Source organism: Danio rerio, chromosome 4 (assembly GCF_049306965.1).
Source record: "Danio rerio strain Tuebingen ecotype United States chromosome 4, GRCz12tu, whole genome shotgun sequence".
Taxonomy (NCBI): domain Eukaryota; kingdom Metazoa; phylum Chordata; class Actinopteri; order Cypriniformes; family Danionidae; genus Danio; species Danio rerio.
In genome coordinates, this window is record NC_133179.1 from 58,630,116 (window position 1) to 58,654,074 (window position 23,959).

Sequence of the window (23,959 nt, forward strand, 5' to 3'; positions counted from 1 at the left end):
CCAGGAGACAGCTCCTGCCAAACTCGCATGTCAGGATGGCCGAGCGGTCTAAGGTGCTGCGTTCAGGTCGCAGTCTCCCCTGGAGGCGTGGGTTCGAATCCCACTTCTGACAAACCGAGCCTGTAGCTATGTGCTCTCGCTGAAGTCTTTAACTCCCTGCCACCATGTCCGAATGATACAGTAACACTGACAAAGCGCCGCATCACGCGGGCTTTAATGCAAGTGCACCGAAAGGGGATCAAAAGAATTGTCCTGGGATGGTGTTGATTTTTAAGGTTTGCAGGGCATTTTTTCGTCAAATCCTCGTACAACGTCAAGTCATGACATTTGACAGATCCACGACCTTGTATCGTGCATCAACCAGTGAGCAGAGAGCCAATTGAGAATGTGCGTAAAGGCAAATCTGAATGTTTCCGCTCAGTTTCTAACAGGAGACCCTCCGCTTGTAAAGCCATCGTGATAACCACAGGAGCCTCCGGTTAGGGTGAGAGCACTGTCTTGTGGTGCCATCGCAGAGAGACTGAAAGTCACTTTCCACAATGTTTTCATTCAATGTTCTACGCTGGTGGAATCACTTTGCCATTCCCACTCGGATTACGGATACACTGGTCTCCTTCAAACGACAGCTAACACCCATCTCTTCAGAGTACACATGAACCCCGGTGAATATCCCTCTCTCTAAAGAAAACGACACTCCTACTCCAGCACTAAATTCCCTGAGCACAAACAAATTACTTGGAATATATAGCCCTTTTTCGTATGCATTGCCTCGTCTTGTTGAATCGCTAAATACCTCCACTATTGTATGTCGCTTTGAACAAAAGTGTCCACTAATTGTATGCTTCGGCCCAGTTTCAAACAGGAGACCTTTAGCGTGTAATGCAAACATGATAAACACTACACTACGGAAACCAATAGGCCAGTGGTGCTTCAAGTATTTGTAGTCTTTTTTTATAGAGCTGTCTTGTACGGTCCGCATCGTGGAGGGCCAGCAAACGCACTGGCCACCTGCTCATGCATAACACAAAGCTAAAAGAAATCAGATTCTACGCAAGTTTGCGACACCGCGAGGGGAGGTAAACACTGAGTTGAATTCAAACTTCTAGCCTCACAACGCTCTGCAGAAAGAATGTTTTCAGTGAACATCAATACTCAACAGAAGCCTGATTTGACAATTGTCGTAAAAGACAGAGGTTGCTTCCACCCAGTTTCGAACTGGGGACCTTTCACGTGTAAGGCGAACATGATAACCACTACACTATGGAAACCTTCAGAAGTACAACTAGCAGATAACCCTTTTTGATTGGGTGCCTGTTGACGATCATTGCTGGTGCGGCAGTGGATGCTATTATTTTCTCGCCAAAAGAAGAGCACTGTTTCTGCTCGGTTTCGAACCGAGGACCTTTCGCGTGTTAGGCGAACGTGATGACCACTACACTACAGAAACCCCACAAGCGCTTTCTCCAGCGAAGTTAGGCGTGCAAGGATAAAACAAGGTGTACGCGTTTGTCAATCAAGCGGACAAAGCCAACTCAGCGTGACAAGCTCCCTGCAGGTATTAGGGCCAATTTACAATCCGGGCCCAACACAGCTGTACAGGTCCTAGCGAAATGTCCCCTTTCGTCACATTTGAAGCACCTGAATTCTGGGCATTCCTTCATCACATGGTCTGAGCTCATGCGTAGTCGACAGGTTTTTACCTGATTGGTGTGCATGACTCTAAAGTGCTGTGGCCCTTCAGCCGTCTCGATTTTGGTACTGTATGGTAAGAAGACCATCTCTTCTGGAAATCTGTTTTTTACAAACCTTGTTCCATCTTCTATGTTTGTGCCAGGATACAATCTTCTCTTAATGGTAACACTTTATTTTGATGGTCCCCCTTTAGATAGTCTGTTGACCATAAGTTACTTTTCAAGTTCTTATCTGTTTACTCTCATCTGGGTAGTATCTGTAGATTGTCTTTTAAATGTTCTTAGGCAATCATTACAATTTTTACAACACGTAAACATTTATTAAACTTTTAGTAAGTTGTGTTACCAAAATAAGTTCTAGATGGTCAACAATCTATCAGTAGATATGTAACAAATCTTCAACAGATGTTCAACAGAGTATTAGTAGATATGCAACAAATCCTAAACATTTATTAAACTTTTGATAAGTTACATGCTACCAAATTAGGTTGTAGTGTATTACAGTGTATTAGTAGATATGCAACAAATCTTAAAGAAGTTTTCAGAAAATTTACCATCAAGATTTTTTTGTTGTCATTGTCTGCATGTAGTTGTTAATCAGATTATCAATAGACTTAGTAAACATTCAGATGCCTATAAGAAGCAACACAACATAATTTAAAATTAACTTTAAACAAATATAAAGTTAGGGTTAGGTTAAAATTTCAGGCATGCATTTGCAAAAGTCTTCAACCAACTATTCGTTACATTTAACCCAACTTTCAGTAGACAGTTAGTTTACTTCAAGTTACATTTATCTGCTCATCTGTTGTCACACTAGGCCCATCAATATGAAGTGAAAAATTAAGAAATGCTGGTGAATGACTGTAAGGAGCCAACATCACAGACAGCATGGTTACTATTCTGTAAATGTTCAGCAGATAGTCAACAGACAGGTAGTAGCAACACTGATGCAAGTATTTGAAGACACACAACAGCACCACACATACAAGAACATAAAAATAAATACCAGAGTCATTAGTTCGTCCAACTGCTTTTAATGTATTGCTGTCAAAAAACAAAATAAACAGCCCAGATAATTAAGCTGAGGAAAACATTTACTTCAGGACAACTAAAAACAATTGTTACATTTGAAGAGTTCAGATGCAAAACCTTTAATTTCCATATAACATATATTCATTCATTTTTTTCAGCTTAGTCCCTTTATTAATCAGGGGTCGCCAAAGCAGAATGAACTACCAACATATTCAGCATATGTTTTATGCAGCAGATGCCCTTCCAGCTGCAACCCATCACTGGAAAACAACCATATATACTCATTCACACACTCATACACTACATACAAATTAGCCTACCCAATTCCCCTGTACCACGTTTTTGGACTTGTCAGGGAAACCAGAGCACCCAGAGGAAACCCACACAAACATCGGGAGATAATCAGCACAGAAACACCAACTGACCCAGCCGAGGCTCAAACTAGTGACCTCCTTGCTGTGAGGCAAACATGCTACCCACTGCACCACCATGCAGCCACCATATACATTTTTTTTTTAAATGAATATTTTTTTAAGTCTCAGTTCTGCAATTAAACTTTTTTTGTGGCAAATATTTTTTTCATTGTCTTTCAAACAGTAGGCTGAAAAAAAAACTAATTTTAGAAAAACAATTCAAATGGCGAGCAATGTGGTGCCGCAGAGGGTAGAATGTTCACCTCACAGTAAGAAGGTCGTTGGTTCGAGCCTCAGCTAGGTCAGGTGGGATTTCTGTGTGGAGTTTGCATGTTCTCCCTGTGTTCGCGTGGGTGTCCTCTGGGTGCTCCGGTTCCCTCCACAAGTCCAAAGACATGTGGTACAGGTAAATTGAGTAGGCTCAAATATGTGTGTGCTTGGATGTTTCCCAGTGATGCATTGCAGCTGGAAGGGCATCTGCTGTGTAAAACATGGATGTTGCTGGATAAGCTGGTGGTTCATTCCATTGTGGCAACCCCAGATTAATAAAGGGATTAAGCTGAAAAGAAAATTAATTAATTTAGTCGGAATTTAAAAAATTTTCATCCGATGTCAATATTTTTTTTCCCTTTGGCATTACAGTTGAAGTCAGAATTATTAGCCCCCCTGTATTATTAGCGCCCCTGTTTATTTTTTCCCCCAATTTCTGTGTAATGGAGGGGAGATTGTTTCAGCACATTTCCAAGCATAATAGTTTTAAAAACCCATTTCTAATAACTTATTTATTTTATCTTTGCCATAATGACAGTAAATAATATTTTACTTGATACTCTTCAAGACACTTCTATACAGCTTAAAGTGACATTTAAAGGCTTAACTAAGTTAATAGGGTGAACTAGGCAGGTTAGGGTAATTAGGCAAGTTATTGTATAATGATGGTTTGTTCTGAAGACTATCGAAAAAATAGCTTAAAGAGGCTAATAATTTTGTCCCAAAAATGGCTTTAAAATTTTTTTAACCTGCTTTTATTCTTGCCATAATAAAACAAATAATACTTTCTCCAGAAGAAAAAATATTATCAGACATGCTGTGAAAATTTCCTTGCTCTGTTAAACATCATTTGGGAAATATTTAAAAAAGGGAAAAAAAATCAAAAGGGGGCTAATAATTCTGACTTCAACTGTATAAGCTAAGCTTATTGTGCTGTAGGTTTTTGCTTCTACATTTTAGCAACAGTAAACAGGAGCATTATTGAACAAAGAAACATACAATAAATATGGCCTTAACAATAAGTGAGACAGCAAATCTACTCTAATCACTTATTCAGATAAAAAGACAAAAGTGAACTCTTCCTTTTCATTGATACAACCTTTATGCAAAAGTCTCCAAAAATGAGCTCTCAACCCTTTTGAGCAAACTCTGTTAATTTTCCTGGTGTGAAGCTGATTCTGTTAAATTGGTCCCTGTTAGCAAAGTACAGCTCTGCAATTGCAGCGAGCTGGGCCACTGCATTTTGAGAGACACCTTCTCTCTGAAACGCTCTGGTCATGGTTGCTCCACGTCTTGTCAGCTTAAAAAGCCTTTTGTAGCATGTATGACATCACAAACATTATTAGCTAAAAAACTATTTAAAACAATTAATACCTTCATGACCAAATAATAATGCAACCACCTATCGTAAGCCTAATGAGCACATAAAATTATATAAATAAGTATCATAAGTATCATTATATATCTTTTGTGTGTATAACACATATGTGTATAACACATATGTGTGTGTGTGTGTGAGTGAAAGACAGCATGTAGTAGTGTGTGTAAGAGAGAGAGCCAGTACATGTTCATGAGAGAGCATGTAGAAGTGTGTGTGTGTGTGTGAGAGAGAGGGCTTATATTTGTAAGTGAGAGCATGTACATGTGTCTGTGAGATGTCTATGTGTTTGTGTTGGCAACATTGTATCATTTCCAATTATGCTAAAAAAGTCATTCTGATTGAAATGAGATAGAATGTAGGTGTATGTGAGAGAGAGCATGTACAAGAGTGAGTGTGTTAGTGAGAGTGTGTACATGTGTGTGTGTGTGTGTGTGTGTGTGTGTGTGTGTGTGTGTGTGTGTGTGTGTGTACAGAGTGTATAAAGTTTACTACCATAATAGTTCTTCAATTTATACTATTTCACTTGTTGGTTTCTATTTTATTTCACATTTTATAAAAATAATTTATTTTGTTAACATTTTATTTAACTGTTTATTATTTATGTGTATGTCTATAGTTTATACACTTTATAACCATAATAGTTCTTCAATTGCCTTGTTTGATTCTGTTTTATTGCACTTTTTATTTAAATAGTTTATTTATTTTGTTGACATTTTATTTAACTTATTTATCATTTATATGTGTGTGTGTGTATGTATAAAGTGTATACAGGTTACAACCATAATAGTTAAATTTATTCTATTTCACTTATTGTTTTGGTTTCTAAATTTATTTAACATTTTATTTAATTTGTTAATTTTGTATTTATTCTGTTAATATTTAACATTTAATTTTTTAGATTTTTATTTCCATGTTCATTACTGTTTTGTTTACCATTGTTAAATAAATATTGCATTAATAAATGACTGATCCTTGACTTTTAAGTCCACTTTGTGTCGGTTTCTGTTTGTATTTAACTTTTTATTAACATTGTTTATTCATATTGTTAATACTGTATTATTAATAACTAATTTATTATTTTTACATTTTCTACTCTATATTCATTAATGTTCTGTTGACAATTGTTAGATAAATAATGCATATATAAATAACTGACTACTTGACTTTTAATTCCATATACACTATGCACACTATATACACACACACACACACACACACACACACACACACACACATATATATATATATATATATATATATGTATATATGTGTGTGTGTGTACACTATATACTCTATGACATTTCTATAGATCATTTGTACATCAAAATACAGAACAAAAATAACCATAAGCCTAACAATGCTACAACAACTACTAAATAATGATTCATTCAAGTTGGTATGCTTTAATTTTCATTAAAGAATGTCAAAAAACACAAGAATAAAGTGCTTAGGCATATTTTATTTACCTTGGAGCATTACACATTCAAACAGTTTATTGAGTAATAATAAACCAATAACAATAAAGCGTCTTTAGCTGGATTCGAACCCCGGTCTTGGTGAGCACCTGCAATAGAAATCAATGTAATTCAAATTGCGTTGTTTTAACTCAAAACAGTATCACTATGCGTGACATAAAGCAGGTGCAGGGAAGCTTAATAGTCACACTTTCCTTTCTTCGTTTTTTTCCCCTCTTCTTCTTTTTTTTTCTTCCCCCCTTTCTTCCCTTCTTCCCCTTCTTTGTTGGACAATTGTTCCTCAGCTTAAATGCAGCACCTTAGACCGCTCGGCCATCCTGACATCCCTGCTTAGCCCGAGCTGTCTCCTAGCATCCACACCGAAGCACCGTGACATGGAAGCTGTTGTTTCACAGTTTGCCCAGGTCCAGAAGTATGCCTTGTTGACGCAGTAGGCAGTGTGTCAGTCTCATAATCTGAAGGTCGTGAGTTCAAGCCTCACACGGGGTAAGGTGTTACCTTTTGGCACTTGGAAGCGCTTAGATGACTGGGCAGCATTTTTTATTCCCTTCCGTGTAGATCATGCTTCCCCGGGGCTAAAAAGCTACAGCTCCTCTGGAGGCCTGGCAGTGTGAAGTTCCAAGAACATTTCCTGAGTCTGAAGCAATGATGGTAAGATGCTCCCATTCCTATCACGTTGTTGCTTGACGTTCGGCGTGGATCTGTCAAATGTCATGAATTAATGTTGTGCGAGGATTTGACGAAAAGTCCTGCGAATCCCATTGCCTTAAAAATCAACGGCATCCCAGGACATTCTACTACATGGCATTCCAAGACAGTACTTTTGATCCCCTTTTGGTTCACTTGCATTAAAGCCTTCGTCCATTGTTTTGTTTACATGCTTTTCTGAGTTTTTGTGGACAATACCTTGATCGCAAACGCCTTAAAACCTACAGTCTAAAGAGCCCATTAAGGCTGCCAGGGACACTGCTACGCTGCATAAACTTTGGCGCAACGAGATTGATGCGGTGCTTTGTCAGTGTTACTGTATCACTCTGACAAGGTGGCAGAGAGTTAAAGACTTTAGCCTGAACGCATAGCCAAAGATTAAGTTTGTCGGAAGTGGCATTCGAACCCACGCCTCCAGGGGAAATTGCAACCTTAACGCAGCACCTTAGACCGCTTGGCCATCCTGACATCCGTACTTATCCCGAGCTGTCTCCTAGTATCCACACCGAAGCACCATGACATGGAAGCTGGTGTTTCACAGTTTGCCCAGGGCCATCAGTCTGCCTCGTTGGCGCAGTAGGCAGCGCGTCAGTCTCATAATCTGAAGGTCATGAGTTCGAGCCTCACACGGGGCAAGGTGTTACCTTTTGGCACTTGGAAGCGCTTAGATGACTGGGCAGCATTTTTTATTCCCTTCCGTGTGGATCATGCTTCCCCGGGGCTAAAAAGCTACAGCTCCTCTGGAGGCCTGGCGGTGTGAAGTTCCAAGAACATTTCCTGAGTCTGAAGCAATGATGGTAAGATGCTCCCATTCCTATCACGTTGTCGCTTGACGTTCGGCGTGGATCTGTCAAATGTCATGAATTAACGTTGTGCGAGGATTTGACGAAAAGTCCTGCGAATCCCATTGCCTTAAAAATCAACGGCATCCCAGGACATTCTACTACATGGCATTCCAAGACAGTACTTTTGATCCCCTTTTGGTTCACTTGCATTAAAGCCTTCGTCCATTGTTTTGTTTACATGCTTTTCTGAGTTTTTGTGGACAATACCTTGATCGCAAACGCCTTAAAACCTACAGTCTAAAGAGCCCATTAAGGCTGCCAGGGACACTGCTACGCTGCATAAACTTTGGCGCAACAAGATTGATGCGGTGCTTCGTCAGTGTTACTGTATCACTCGGCCATGGTGCCAGAGAGTTAAAGACTTGAGCCTGAACGTGTTGCCAAAGATTAAGTTTGTGAGAAGTGTAATTCAAACCCACACTTTAAAGGGGACTGCAACCTGAATGCAGCACCTTAGACCGCTCGGTCATCCTGACATGCTTGCCTGACCCAAGCTGTCTCATAGGAGCCACAGCGCAGCACCGTGACATGGAAGCTGGTCTTTCACAGTTTGCGCAGGTCCAACAGTCTGCCTCGTTGGCGCAGTAGGCAGCGTGTCAGTCTCATAATCTGAAGGTCGTGAGTTTGAACCTCACACGGGGTAAGGTGCTACCTTTTGGCACTTGGAAGCGCTTAGATGACTGGGCAGCATTTTTTATTCCCTTCCGTGTGGATCATGCTTCCCCGGGGCTAAAAAGCTACAGCTCCTCTGGAGGCCTGGCAGTGTGAAGTTCCAAGAACATTTCCTGAGTCTGAAGCAATGATGGTAAGATGCTCCCATTCCTATCACGTCGCTTGACGTTCGGCGTGGATCTGTCAAATGTTATGAATTAACGTTGTGCGAGGATTTGACGAAAAGTCCTGCGAATCCCATTGCTTTAAAAATCAACGGCATCCCAGGACATTCTACTACATGGCATTCCAAGACAGTACTTTTGATCCCCTTTTGGTTCACTTGCATTAAAGCCTTCGTCCATTGATTTGTTTACATGCTTTTCTGAGTTTTTGTGGACAATACCTTGATCTAAACGCCTTAAAACCTACAGTCTAAAGAGCCCATTAAGGCTGCCAGGGACACTGCTACGCTGCATAAACTTTGGCGCAATGAGATTGATGCGGTGCTTTGTCAGTGTTACTGTATCACTCTGACAAGGTGGCAGAGAGTTAAAGACTTAAGCCTGAACGCATAGCCAAAGATTAGGTTTGTCGGAAGTGGCATTCGAACCCACGCCTCCAGGAGAAATTGCAACCTTAATGCAGCGCCTTAGACCGCTTGGCCATCCTGACATCCCTACTTATTCCGAGTTGTCTCCTAGTATCCACACCGAAGCACCGTGACATGGAAGCTGGTGTTTCACAGTTTGCCCAGGGCCATCAGTCTGCCTCGTTGGCGCAGTAGGCAGCGTGTCAGTCTCATAATCTGAAGGTCGTGAGTTCGAGCCTCACACGGGGCAAGGTGCTACCTTTTGGCACTTGGAAGCGCTTAGATGACTGGGCAGCATTTTTTATTCCCTTCCGTGTGAATCATGCTTCCCCGGGGCTAAAAAGCTACAGCTCCTCTGGAGGCCTGGCGGTGTGAAGTTCCAAGAACATTTCCTGAGTCTGAAGCAATGATGGTAAGATGCTCCCATTCCTATCACGTTGTCGCTTGACGTTCGGCGTGGATCTGTCAAATGTCATGAATTAATGTTGTGCGAGGATTTGACGAAAAGTCCTGCGAATCCCATTGCCTTAAAAATCAACGGCATCCCAGGACATTCTACTACATGGCATTCCAAGACAGAACTTTTGATCCCCTTTTGGTTCACTTGCATTAAAGCCTTCGTCCATTGTTTTGTTTACATGCTTTTCTGAGTTTTTGTGGACAATACCTTGATCGCAAATGCCTTAAAACCTACAGTCTAAAGAGCCCATTAAGGCTGCCAGGGACACTGTTACGCTGCATAAACTTTGGCGCAATGAGATTGATGCGGTGCTTTGTCAGTGTTACTGTATCTCTCGGCCATGGTGCCAGAGAGTTAAAGACTCGAGCCTGAACGTGTTGCCAAAGATTAAGTTTGTGAGAAGTGTAATTCAAACCCACACTTCAAGGGGGGACTGCAATCTGAATGCAGCACCTTAGACCACTCGGCCATCCTGACATGCTTGCCTGACCCAAGCTGTCTCATAGGAGCCACAGCGCAGCATCGTGACATAGAAGCTGGTCTTTCACAGTTTGCGCAGGTCCAACAGTCTGCCTCGTTGGCGCAGTAGGCAGCGCGTCAATCTCATAATCTGAAGGTCGTGAGTTTGAGCCTCACACGGGGCAAGGTGCTATCTTTTGGCACTTGGAAGCGCTTAGATGACTGGGCAGCATTTTTTATTCCCTTCCGTGTAGATCATGCTTCCCCGGGGCTAAAAAGCTACAGCTCCTCTGGAGGCCTGGCGGTGTGAAGTTCCAAGAACATTTCTTGAGTCTGAAGCAATGATGGTAAGATGCTCCCATTCCTGACATGTTGTCGCATGACGTTCGGCGTGGATCTGTCAAATGTCATGAATTAACGTTGTGTGAGGATTTGACGAAAAGTCCTGCGAATCCCATTGCTTTAAAAATTAACGGCATCCCAGGACATTCTACTACATGGCATTCCAAGACAGTACTTTTGATCCCTTTTTGGTTCACTTGCATTAAAGCCTTCGTCCATTGTTTTGTTTACATGCTTTTCTGAGTTTTTGTGGACAATACCTTGATCTAAACGCCTTAAAACCTACAGTCTAAAGAGCCCATTAAGGCTGCCAGGGACACTGCTACGCTGCATAAACTTTGGCGCAACGAGATTGATGCGGTGCTTCGTCAGTGTTACTGTATCACTCGGCCATGGTGCCAGAGAGTTAAAGACTTGAGCCTGAACGTGTTGCCAAAGATTAAGTTTGTGAGAAGTGTAATTCAAACCCACACTTCAAGGGGGTCTGCAACCTGAATGCAGCACCTTAGACCGCTCGGTCATCCTGACATGCTTGCCTGACCCAAGCTGTCTCATAGGAGCCACAGCGCAGCACCGTGACATGGAAGCTGGTCTTTCACAGTTTGCGGAGGTTCAACAGTCTGCCTCGTTGAAGCAGTAGGCAGTGCGTCAGTCTCATAATCTGAAGGTCGTGAGTTCGAGCCTCACATGGGGCAAGGTGCTACCTTTTTGCACTTGGAAGCGCTTAGATGACTGGGCAGCATTTTTTATTCCCCTCCGTGTGGATCATGCTTCCCCGTGGCAAAAAAAGCTACAGCTCCTCTGGAGGCCTGGCGGTGTGAAGTTCCAAGAACATTTCCTGAGTCTGAAGCAATGATGGTAAGATGCTCCCTTTCCTATCACGTTGTCGCTTGACGTTCGGCGTGGATCTGTCAAATGTCATGAATTAACGTTGTGCGAGGATTTGACGAAAAGTCCTGCGAATACCATTGCCTTAAAAATCAACGGCATCCCAGGACATTCCACTACATGGCATTCTAAGACAGTACTTTTGATCCCCTTTTGGTTCACTTGCATTAAAGCCCTCGTCCATTGTTTTGTTCACATGCTTTTCCGAGTTTTTGTGGACAATACCTTGATCGCAAACGCCTTAAAACCTACAGTCTAAAGAGCCCATTAAGGCTGCCAGGGACACTGCTAGGCTGCATAAACTTTGGCGCAAAGAGATTGATGCGGTGCTTTGTCAGTGTTACTGTATCACTCTGACAAGGTGGCAGAGAGTTAAAGACTTGAGCCTGAACTCATAGCCAAAGATTAGGTTTGTCGAAAGTGGCATTCGAACCCACGCCTCCAGGAGAAATTGCAACCTGTACGCAGCACCTTAGACCACTTGGTCATCCTTACATCGCTGTTTATCCCGGGCTGTCTCCTAGTATCCACACCGAAGCACCGTGACATGGAAGCTGGTATTTCACAGTTTGCCCAGGTCCATCAGTCTGCCTTGTTGGCGCTGTAGGCAGCGCGTCAGTCTCCTAATCTGCAGGTTATGAGTTCGAGCCTCACACGGGGCAAGGTGCTACCTTTTGGCACTTGGAAGCGCTTAGATGACTGGGCAGCATTTCTTATTCCCTTCCGTGTGGATCATGCTTCCCCGGGGCAAAAAAAGCTACAGCTCCTCTGGAGGCCTGGCTGTGTGAAGTTCCAAGAACATTTCCTGAGTCTGAAGCAATGATGTTAAGATGCTCCCATTCCTATCACGTTGTTGCTTGACGTTCGGCTAGGATCTGTCAAATGTCATGAATTAACGTTGTGCGAGGATTTGACGAAAAGTCCTGCGAATCCCATTGCCTTAAAAATCAACGGCATCCCAGGACATTCTACTACATGGCATTCCAAGACAGTTCTTTTGATCCCCTTTCGGTGCACTTGCATTGTTGGAATATCTAGCCAATTTCATGCGTGTTCAATAAGAAAAGGTCTGGAGAGGGTTTTCTTCAATGCCAAAAATATTAGTAACTTATTAGATACAAATGAATAATTCAATGACAGAGCTCTGAGTTATATTACCCCAATGCAATACAAAAATTACATTCAAGAGGTTCGCTACTAACATATATTTCCTCACTCCAGCATATATACACAACTGACCTTAACAGGTGGAGTTTTGGTTTAACGTCACTTATCAGTCATTCTGCAGTCCCTTGGCCCTTTGTAAACCCTGGACATTACTTCCTCTTTCTGCAACCTTTCTCTGCATACCAGAACTGAACACTTCCGTGCATCTTTAATATATTTCACACTTCTACAAGCATCATGACAACTTGTGACATGTCTAGACTTCTGGAACAAACCTAAATTTATTCTTATTCTGCTGTTTCCACTTGTCAGCAGTTCTTCTAAAAAGTATGCAGCACAGTAAAAAAGAGGAAGTTTGTCTGGTCAAGATGTTTTATAATACAATAGAAAAGATTGATTAATCTGTTGTTAGTCTAAACATTTTCCTAATAAAAAACACAAAAGTAATGAAAATAAATTCTTTTTCTCCAACAATTCCCCTTTTCTGCTCCTCTCTGGAGCAGACAAAAACAAAAACAGATAATCAAATCCCCACAAAAAATTCCAATTGTCATTACAACAGGCGTTTTCCTAAATCTTGGTTTTCCCTCTCATTCAAAATAATCATTAACATCATAGTGCTTATTCATTATGTTAGATAATGCCCAAAACCCCTTTTAACTCAATTTCTTTAACTTTTCTGGATTCAGTTTATAATTCCTCACTCTTGGTTCTCCTCTTCGGTGGTGCAGTCTCTTCCCTCTTGAAGTCACTCCGATATCTTCTTTTAATAAGGATTATACTTGCTATATTCAGGCTTATTACTCCCAATACTCTTATTAACTTCCAATTATCCCATAATTAAAATTTTCCATTCTTATATACTTTATCAATAAAGGTAATTTGTTTTCTTCTTCCCCACCAAAATTAGAATAAGAATCACAATAATAAAAATGTAAACAAAATTTAAAAACTCCAACATAAAAAAAACAAAAATCTGATTAAAAGAAAATTCACACCCATAAAGATATGCTCTAATTAAAAATCCCTCTGTATAATAAGATCAAAGATCAACACTTGTGAAAACACTTGTGATTGGAATTAGAAATTTACTAATACAAAATTATAATCCCCATGAATAGTTCAAACTGAATTTCAACATTTTAAATTCATTATCGAACCAAAATTACAATTGAGATTTAGGATGAAAACAGCTTCAAAGTAGGTTAAACTAAACAATTATTAAAATGAAAGATTCAGAGCTCAATCGTAACAATGTTATTAAACTAGCTCAAACTTGTCACCAAATTATTAAAACCAAAATTCAAACATATTTTTTCTCTCAATGTCTTAAAATGGCAAAATCAAAAACACAACAATGAGATTAAAATAAAATAAAAATCTTAAGAATCTCTTTAAATAAACGGTTCAAAAACAACCATGGCTGAAAATAAAAATCTTAAAATGTCTTTAAATGAAATATTTAAAAACAACAATGGCTTAAACTAAAATAATCTTCAAAAATGTGTTCAAATAAAAAATCCTAAAATTGTCTTCAAATAAAAGAATCTTAAACTCATAATGATGTGTTTAAAACTAAATAATCGTTAAAATGTCTTAAAATAAAAGATTCAAAAAGCCTCTTAAAATAAAACATTAAAAAAAAACATTGAATGTCTTAGAATAAAAGATTATGAAAAAACATACAAATGTCTTAAAATAAAAGATTTAAAAAGCATTAGAAAGGCATTAAAATAAAAGATAAAAAGCATAAAAATTTCTTAAAATAAAATATAAAAAAATCATAAAAAATGTCTTCACATAGAAGATAAAAAAATAATGTGTGTATAAAAATATATTTTTTTTTAATCAAAAAACTAATGTGTGTAAAATAAAATAATTTTAAAATGTGATTGTGTTTTATTAAAATTTTCAAAAATTTCTCCAGTCTAATTTGTCCAATTCATTCATTCATTAATTTTTTTTAAAGCTTAGTCCCTTTATTAATTTAGGGTCCCCACTGTCAGTGAAATGAACCGCCAACTTATCCAACATATGTTTTACACAGCGGATGCCCTTCCAGCTGCAACCCATCTCTGATAAACATCCATACACACTTAATCACACACTTTCTGTCAGATTGTCATATGCTAGTAAATCAGTCTTATTTTCTCTTTCTATTTTAGAATTTAATGTGGTTTTCGGTTCCCCTTTTTGTGTTGGCCTGTATCTAATATACAGTTGGCCTCATGCATTGGTGTTGCAGCGTGTTCAGCTCCCACACCAATACATGCTTACACACTCCAATTAGATATCAGATATCCCCTTTTTGTGTTTTATCCCTCTTTCGGCCTGGGCCTAGCTCCAGGCCGTTTTACACCCCTATATTGACTGTCAAGTTAATCCGGCCAGCCTCAGACCTTCAGCAACCTGTTTAGAAAAAATCGGGAATAAGGTTGTTAATTTGTCATTATATAATCTCTACTTAAGTGATCCACTGCACATCCAAGCTGCACCAGGTCCCCAAAACTGCAGTCCTGTAAACAATTTAAAAGTCATTAATTCCATCGTTTTGTTCCATAATGAACTAATACCTCCAATATGATTTTTATCCAATTCAGTTTGGTCTGTGCACAGATTTTTGCCAATTGTTTTTAAATTTGTATCAATTTTTTCTACCTTTCCCTGTAATTATTAGTCGTACACCATCCCTAAATTCATGCTTCAGGCCCATTACTTGCTGCAATTTAAAATATTTATTATTTCAGCGTTTATCATTATCCAATCTAATTCTTACTCAACATCTATTTGTTTCTAGATCGTCTTTCATTAAACACTTCATCACTGTCTGACTGCACTCCTTGCTTGCTGGCCACTCCTCTAGCCATTCACTATAGCTGTCAATCATGACTAGCACATATATTTTTATTCACCTGTTCTCCCATATCTCTATAATCAATTATAACCTCACTCTCATTCTTCTCTTGCAGTTTCTGATATCTCTAAATATAATTAAAGTCTATAATTCATATTAGTCTTATTACCATGTGTAATACATTCACCAGTTTACAGTTATTTGAAATGGCTTATTTATTTAGTGATCTGACTTTTCCTAATATTGAGGCGTGTCATCTAATCACCTATAATTTTTACTTCCTTTAAATCTATTTCCATGGAAATGTCATAACACCTATTTCATTTTAATCAATTAGGTGTCTATTCTTTTTCTGCAAGTAAAATTTCATCAACATGCTTAATCATCACCACTCTCTCTGATAATTCAAAAATCCATCACTTTACATTTTTTATCAGTATGACCATATTTCTGCATACACTATTAACCTCAGCTTTAAAATCTATTCTCCTTAATTGCTTCTAAATCATAAACTAAACACAATCTTTTTTTGTTTGTTGCTTTCTTGTAAAATTGTATTCAAATTAAATTAGTCACATCTATGTTTATAACTCAGTTAAAATTTAGCTTAAATAAAATTTCTAAAACAGATTCCCTATGACCTTGTCTAGGTGTTTCTATTAATTGCTCAACGACAAACTACCTCTTCACTACGCTGGCTAATTTTACAATCCTCCATTTAAGTATTTCACTAATAATCAATCAGTTTTTGAATTTGACTCTACTTTTGATAATTCATTTTCTCAACTATTTACTTAGTTTGTTCTAATCATTTTTATGATTTTCTTTTGGCTACTAATTAGTTCTACGTCATTTCGGTTCAACTAGTTGCCCATACACTTTTTATATACTTTTATAAGCTAACTAAAAATCACTACATTTTCTTATTCGTTTCTTTCAGCTGTATTTTGACTTCATCATTAAACTTCTTCACATGGTTACATGTGAAAGAAAATCTGTTTTCTTAAACTCTCTTATTCTGTTTCAATTCTTTTATCAGATTAGAACTATTAATTTTTAACCGATGACGTGATTTCAATTTTTCATGTTTCAATTTCTTCTTTACGCATAAAAAAATTTCTGTTACCAACCTTTTCTAGTTTTTAATATCCCATCTTAATTTAGATGATTCAACATAATATTTAGCTTTTAGTAAATCTTTACTTAAATAATCAATTCCATCAAAATTTATAATTTAAATGACTTCTTCAGTTACCAATAGTTGTTTCTTCTTCTTTAGTCACCACCATACATTGTACTTCCTCCTATATCCTGTTCATGCCCTGTATCAGTAAACCTATGAAAATTTGCAAAAATAGTTAAATATCATTTCAACATTATACATTTAGAGATTCATTGTATATTTTCCTCTAAGACTTTTTCTTAGTTATTATTTTTATAACAAAACCTTAATAAATTCTGTCTCTTTCATATTACCAGTCATCATATGGTCTCAAATGGTTCTTGACAACACCCTGCCTCTTACTTTACCCACAAGTTCCTTTTCCTGAGTGTCTGATCTCCAGACATATTTAGCAGTTCGCTGCGGTCCGGTTTGGAGGAGCCCACATTTCTGAGGCAGACTACTGATCTTTCACAGTGCCCCTCAATACTCGGATGCTCTAGGCCTTTCAAGCATCACTGCTCCACTCCACAACCATCTCACTCAACACCTGCCTACCTGTACAGGTGCCTAGTCTTCCGCGACAAAATTCCTGGCTTAGGTCGCTCCCGGTGGCCAACGAGAGTCTTACCCATCTTTGGAATAATGTCTCATGGAGACCAGTTACTGCTCTTCTCCACTGCAACCTCCTTCTCAGTTTTCCTTCAGAACTTGGTATCTCTGATGTTAGGAAAACATGCACTCAAGAACCATGTGAGCCATTGTGACCACATTCTAGAGTTTAACCAATGAGACAGGCTTTATTAAGTTTAAAATCAATTTGACCTCCAATAATAGTTTTAAGTAAAGTTTGGCATCTTCACTCCCATCCACTCAGCACTATGGTCTGCTTAGTCTGCAGGCAAAGCTGTAGGGCACTATGATGGTGGAGACTAAAAAACAAGACACAGTTGGGTTATTATTCATAAAACACAAATTATGACATGGCCTACCATGTGGTATAATTGTTCAACATTATTGCTATATCTCAGGGTTCATATTAGGCCTTGACCCCTCATGTTTGTTTAATATATATTTTTATATCTGAAATGCAATGTTTAATTAATCATTAATCGATTTCTTTCTTGGTGTTTATCCTTTTTAAATTTAGAAAATTTAAACTAACTTCATCTTGTTCATCCACATCCACTAAGTGTCCATGATTTTTCTTTGACCCTAGATGATGGCTTAGATAGTCTTATGCAGCTGACTTTCATAGATGAAAACAGCCAGTGTAAGCCATAACAATTTTTTTTTTTTTAATCATTATTATTACTAATATTATTATTCTATTTAGTTTTTGCACCTAAACTCAATCTTGTCCTCTCACATCAAATCTCAGTTCCTCAAAGTGTCACTTCCTCAAAGTGTTACAAGTGCAACTATTTTTCTAGTTTCTATCTCATCGGTTTAATGTCTCTGTCTTTCTCTCTCTCTATGTATATAATATTTTTCAAATATATTTTAACATATTGTTGGAATTTCTATCTCTATTCCATGCGTGTTCAAGAGAAAAGGTCTGGAGAGGTTTTTCTTCAATGTCAAAAATCGTAACAATTTATTGGATACAAATGAATAATTCGATGACAGAGCTCTGGGTTACATTACCCCAATGCAATACAAGAATTACATTCAAGAGGTTCGCAACAAACATACATTTCCTGACTTCAGCATATATACACAACTGATCTTAACAGGTGGAGTTTTGGTGTAACGTCACTTGTCAGTCATTGTTTAGTCCTCCATTGGCCACACCTTCGACATACTTCCTCTTTTTCTACGAATTCTCTGCCCAACAACAAAGTATACATCTTTCTATGTTTTGTGTTCAGTTTTAACACCTCTCTTCAGACAGGAAGTTTCTGCAGAGCTGAATTTAATTTTGGACCCGCATCTATCTACTTCTGCAAAAATGCTAATTAGTATGCACAGCACTCACCCACAACATTAGAAGTTCAGTTAATATATGACCCTTACATGACCAATACAAATAATTGTTTGATTAAAAGAAAAAGAGACAATAATAATAAAAAACTGATTGCTATTTTACAACACAACCTACCACAACTCTTAACCCAACCTCACAGTAACAAACCTCCATGTGGGTTTCATTGATTCAATGTCTTGTACATGGCACAGAATACAACCTATTGCAGTTTATTAAAATTACACCTACCCCAGCCCTAGGCCCAACCTCACAGTAACCCGCTATGTTTTATTAAATTTTACTCCTACCCCAACCCTAAACACAACCTCAGAGTAACCAGTTTTATTTTTATTTATTTTTATGAATGTCTACTACAGCTACATCAATCGCAAACCCAGCCTACGTGTGGCATAACTGCCGACCCCTTAGAGGTCATCCAGCCAACTTGCAGTGTAATCTCCTCCACTTGTAGGTCTCTGAGCTGCAGCAACACCTAAGTGCTCTGACACAGAGACACAAAAGACTTTTAACCTCCTCTTGGAGAGGAGAGAGTCTCCGACCCTGGATCTCAGGTCTTCCATGGAGGGACTGTCAGGAATCCTGTAAGAACATCCCATTCACACAACCTCTTGCCATAAAAAAACGAAGCAGAATGTGTGGTGAAGGAACTCCGGGTTGACAGAGCCTTGTCCTTGCTTCAAGCAATGTGCTAACAAAGTGCTGAACAGAGTGGCACAAAGGATAGCGCTTATGACTATGGATCAGAAGTTTCTCGGTTATGGAAACCAAGAAACTGTGTATGAGAGAATGCGTAAGTGTATGAGTGGCACTTGTTCAAGCGGAGCAGGGACGTGCCAGCGATCAGAAAGAACTAGAGTTTGTGCCAAGACTGGGTTTTAAAAGTGGCAATTCCCATATGGTCTAGCAGTCAGGATTCCTGATTTTCACCCAGGTGACCCGGGTTCGACTCCCGGTATGGGAAGGCTTAAGTACTTTTGCTCCTGTCCTTTTTGGCCAGCGGTCGGACTGCAGCTACCTTATAGGGTGTGGTTATGGAACTGCTATGTAAGACTTGGATTGCTCAGTTGGTAGAGTGTAGGACTGTAGGACCAATTCTTAGGTCGCAGGTTCGATTCCAGCTCAAAGGATGTATTTTGTGCTCAGAGCCGCTTTCTTGCCTTTGTGAAGATATCATCGGCACCACTGCTCGAAGTTCACCATGGAGGTGAAAAGGAAGTTCCCTGACCAGGAATCGAACTCGGGCCACGGCGGTGAGAGCGCCGAATCCTAATTACTAGACCACCAGTCTAGACCATCAAGCCTAGCTGTGGGCTTCCACCCAGGTGTGCTGCAGCTGCTCTGACAAAAATAACTTTTTAATAACATTTGCAACCTCCTCCTGGAGAAGAGAAAGTCTCAGAGCCTGGATCACAGTTCTTCTTGGGAGGGACTGTCACATGCTCTGTGTTAGAGCATCCTATCGACACCACAACTTGCCATGACAAGAAAGCACAGCAAGCGTTGAAGGAACTGCATGTTGACCGAGCCGTGTCCTCTTTCCAAGCAGCATGCTAATGAGCACTGCTGACGCAGACTGGGCCAGTGGCGCATACTGCCACCTGTAATTCATGGTTATTCTTGGTTACACCGGCCAATCACGGTCCGAGTTAGAACCAAGATTTTTTTTAATTCTTGGTTACGCTGGCCAATCTTGTCCCGAGCTGGAACCAAGATTCACCCTATTCTTGGTTACGGCAGCCAATCATGTTCCGAGTTACAATGAACGCTATGGCAAATCAGAGCCCTTATAACATTCATGATTTGTACTGTATTAACAGATTTCGTTGTGGATTAATTCTGACAACAATTACAAAGTAAGTATTTTTATAACAAGTTGGTTTAAATGAATAACCATTACAGTAACATTAATTACAACAACACAATTATTATATGATTGTTATAGATGTTATATGACGTTGTTTGTTAAGATTAATGTTAGCCGACCAAGCACACTGTACAGTTTTACTACAAACATTTTAATGCAGTTATTATACATTACTTCACTTTATATTGTCATTTACTACCATAGTTACAATAATGCCCGTGCATTATTCTCACACATTAATGAATCACTTCACTAATAATAAATATAAGGCTCAATTCATCAGTCATTAATTATAAACAAATAGTATAATGACGCTCACATATCACTACATCACTAATCATAAACTAATCTAATAATGCTCACGCATAATACATCACTAATTATAAAGCATAAAACAATATGGATCACGCATGATTGCATCACTAATAATAAACCAATAATATAAGGGTCACAATTTAATCCATCATTAATAATAATAACATTATTATTAGTAATGGCTTGATGTGTGACCCTTATATTGTTGGTTTATTATTTGTGATGCAATCATGCATGATCCATATTAATTAATTAATAACTGCATTAAAATGTTTGTAGTAAAACTGTACAGTTTGCTTGGTCGGCTAACATTAATCTTACCAAATAACGTTATAAAACATCTATAACAATCATATAATAATTATGTTGTAGTAATTAACGTTACTGTAATGGTTATTCATTTAAACCACCTTGTTAAAAAAATACTTACTTTGCAATTGGTTTCCGAATTAATCCGCAACGAAATCTTTTATTACAGTACAAATCATGGATGGTATAAGGGCTCTGGCCATAGCGTTCGATGTAACTCAGAACACGATTGGCTGCCTTAACCAAGAATAGGGTGAATCTTGGTTCCAACTCACAAAGTGATTGGCCGGTGTGACCAAGAATAACCACGACTTACAGGTGGCAGTATGAGCTAACCGGCCACTTACTGCCAAGCTTAATAAAAGTCTTCCAGTTGGTGCTGCCCAGGCTAAAGAAAAAAAATATATATTAAAAAAAATTATAAAACGGCCTTGCCAGAAAGTAGCAGAATGTCAATACAAGGCAGTGCCAATGTGCATTGATTTCTGAGTAACTCGTCATTCGGCATGCAGGGCTCCTCACACGTTTACTGGAGCAGGACCAGATAGGGCCTTCAAAAGAAAAGCGCACTATTCCAGGCATTTTGACGACTAAACGGCAGGCAGGGCAAAGAGGCCACCACAGAGCAAATGTGATCTTTTTTTTTCTATTTTGACCACGTCGAAAATCGCCAATTATTGATTGCTTTGAGGGGAATTAGCTCATGGTTAAGCGCTCGCTTTGCATGGGAGAGGTAGCGGGAACAATGACTGCATTCTCCACCTCTGTTTTCATGCCTTTTTACATTGGCTTTTATTGCAAAGCTGGTGGCACCTTGAGGGTTTAAAGCGAAACTACTTACGTCAGCTTTGCCGGTTTCTGTGTAGTACATATCATTGCAACCCTTCAGAAGCCCTATCAAGTCACAGTTTTCTTTTATTCAGCAGTGTGTCCGCAGTGGGACATCAAAGCGCTAAATACATAGCATTATAGAGTGCTGTCGATCAGGCCATTGGAATCATCGCCAGAAGCAACGTGACCATCTGGGAGGAAGATAGTGTTTTGGTCAAGTGGAAGCAGGTGGACTTAAGGGTGAAGCAGCTAGGCTTTTTGGGTGACTTTCAGTCACCTGACCCTTGTGCACAAAATAGAACAACATCACTGTTTTGCCGAAACCCAGGATCGAACCAGGGACCTTTAGATCTTCAGTTTAACGCTCTCCCAACTGAGCAATTTCGGCTGCCTTTTCACAAGAATCCTGCAGCATTCATGTCTGTGAGACTAAGCAGAATCCTGAAATGCCTCTGAGGCTTTAAAGGGTAAAAGTTTGGCCAGTACGGGGATCGAACCCGCGACCTTGGCGTTATTAGCACCACGCTCTAACCAGCTGAGCTAACCGGCCACTTTCTGCCGTGTTTGCTAAAAAGCTCAGAGTAACTGTCATTTTCTTCAAGAGATAAGAATGCTATTCCAGCTTTTTTTGTGCGGTGCTGGTAAAAAAACAAGGTCCCACCGAGATTTGAACTCGGATCGCTGGATTCAGAGTGCAGAGTGCTAACCATTACACCATGGAACCTCAAATCTTCTGCGGTCTGCCCGGGCCAAAGAGAAAATAATGTAAAAAAAAAAAAAAAAAAAGAAAACGGCCTTGCCAGAAAGTAGCAGAATGTCAATACAAGGCAGTGCCAATGTGCATTGATTTCTGAGTAACTCGTCATTCGGCATGCAGGGCTCCTCACACGTTTACTGGAGCAGGACCAGGTAGGGCCTTCAAAAGAAAAGCGCACTATTCCAGGCATTTTGACAACTAAACGGCAGGCAGGGCAAAGAGGCCACCACAGAGCAAATGTGATCTTTTTTTTCTATTTTGACCACGTCGAAAATCGCCAATTATTGATTGCTTTGAGGGGAATTAGCTCATGGTTAAGCGCTCGCTTTGCATGGGAGAGGTAGCGGGAACAATGACTGCATTCTCCACCTCTGTTTTCATGCCTTTTTACATTGGCTTTTATTGCAAAGCTGGTGGCACCTTGAGGGTTTAAAGCGAAACTACTTACGTCAGCTTTGCCGGTTTCTGTGTAGTACATATCATTGCAACCCTTCAGAAGCCCTATCAAGTCACAGTTTTCTTTTATTCAGCAGCGTGTCCGCAGTGGGACATCAAAGCGCTAAATACATAGCATTATAGAGTGCTGTCGATCAGGCCATTGGAATCATCGCCAGAAGCAACGTGACCATCTGGGAGGAAGATAGTGTTTTGGTCAAGTGGAAGCAGGTGGACTTAAGGGTGAAGCAGCTAGGCTTTTTGGGTGGCTTTCAGTCACCTGACCCTTGTGCACAAAATAGAACAACATCACTGTTTTGCCGAAACCCAGGATCGAACCAGGGACCTTTAGATCTTCAGTTTAACGCTCTCCCAACTGAGCAATTTCGGCTGCCTTTTCACAAGAATCCTGCAGCATTCATGTCTGTGAGACTAAGCAGAATCCTGAAATGCCTCTGAGGCTTTAAAGGGTAAAAGTTTGGCCAGTACGGGGATCGAACCCGCGACCTTGGCGTTATTAGCACCACGCTCTAACCAGCTGAGCTAACCGGCCACTTTCTGCCGTGTTTGCTAAAAAGCTCAGAGTAACTGTCATTTTCTTCAAGAGATAAGAATGCTATTCCAGCTTTTTTTGTGCGGTGCTGGTAAAAAAACAAGGTCCCACCGAGATTTGAACTCGGATCGCTGGATTCAGAGTGCAGAGTGCTAACCATTACACCATGGAACCTCAAATCTTCTGCGGTCTGCCCGGGCCAAAGAGAAAATAATGTAAAAAAAAAAAAAAAAAAAAAAAAAAAAAAGAAAACGGCCTTGCCAGAAAGTAGCAGAATGTCAATACAAGGCAGTGCCAATGTGCATTGATTTCTGAGTAACTCGTCATTCGGCATGCAGGGCTCCTCACACGTTTACTGGAGCAGGACCAGGTAGGGCCTTCAAAAGAAAAGCGCACTATTCCAGGCATTTTGACAACTAAACGGCAGGCAGGGCAAAGAGGCCACCACAGAGCAAATGTGATCTTTTTTTTCTATTTTGACCACGTCGAAAATCGCCAATTATTGATTGCTTTGA

General features: G+C 39.6%; 1 protein-coding gene and 14 non-coding genes across 15 annotated transcripts in view; 7 read left to right on the top strand and 8 right to left on the bottom strand.

The window, feature by feature from the left end:
* Positions 1-23,959, top strand: part of LOC100537530 (uncharacterized) — an 858,077-nt gene that overhangs the window by 269,792 nt on the left and 564,326 nt on the right. The window lies entirely within an intron of this gene.
* On the top strand, positions 30-112 carry trnal-cag (transfer RNA leucine (anticodon CAG)). Its single transcript has one exon. It is a non-coding gene; the product is annotated as a tRNA-Leu (tRNA).
* On the bottom strand, positions 1,196-1,268 carry trnav-uac (transfer RNA valine (anticodon UAC)). Its single transcript has one exon. It is a non-coding gene; the product is annotated as a tRNA-Val (tRNA).
* Positions 1,375-1,447, bottom strand: trnav-aac (transfer RNA valine (anticodon AAC)). Its single transcript has one exon. It is a non-coding gene; the product is annotated as a tRNA-Val (tRNA).
* Positions 7,536-7,608, top strand: trnam-cau (transfer RNA methionine (anticodon CAU)). Its single transcript has one exon. It is a non-coding gene; the product is annotated as a tRNA-Met (tRNA).
* trnam-cau (transfer RNA methionine (anticodon CAU)) lies at positions 8,389-8,461 on the top strand. The gene has a single exon. It is a non-coding gene; the product is annotated as a tRNA-Met (tRNA).
* On the top strand, positions 9,239-9,311 carry trnam-cau (transfer RNA methionine (anticodon CAU)). Its single transcript has one exon. It is a non-coding gene; the product is annotated as a tRNA-Met (tRNA).
* trnam-cau (transfer RNA methionine (anticodon CAU)) lies at positions 10,093-10,165 on the top strand. Its single transcript has one exon. It is a non-coding gene; the product is annotated as a tRNA-Met (tRNA).
* On the top strand, positions 19,270-19,341 carry trnae-uuc (transfer RNA glutamic acid (anticodon UUC)). Its single transcript has one exon. It is a non-coding gene; the product is annotated as a tRNA-Glu (tRNA).
* Positions 22,015-22,087, bottom strand: trnaf-gaa (transfer RNA phenylalanine (anticodon GAA)). The gene has a single exon. It is a non-coding gene; the product is annotated as a tRNA-Phe (tRNA).
* trnai-aau (transfer RNA isoleucine (anticodon AAU)) lies at positions 22,176-22,249 on the bottom strand. The gene has a single exon. It is a non-coding gene; the product is annotated as a tRNA-Ile (tRNA).
* Positions 22,352-22,423, bottom strand: trnaq-cug (transfer RNA glutamine (anticodon CUG)). The gene has a single exon. It is a non-coding gene; the product is annotated as a tRNA-Gln (tRNA).
* On the bottom strand, positions 23,210-23,282 carry trnaf-gaa (transfer RNA phenylalanine (anticodon GAA)). Its single transcript has one exon. It is a non-coding gene; the product is annotated as a tRNA-Phe (tRNA).
* Positions 23,371-23,444, bottom strand: trnai-aau (transfer RNA isoleucine (anticodon AAU)). The gene has a single exon. It is a non-coding gene; the product is annotated as a tRNA-Ile (tRNA).
* trnaq-cug (transfer RNA glutamine (anticodon CUG)) lies at positions 23,547-23,618 on the bottom strand. The gene has a single exon. It is a non-coding gene; the product is annotated as a tRNA-Gln (tRNA).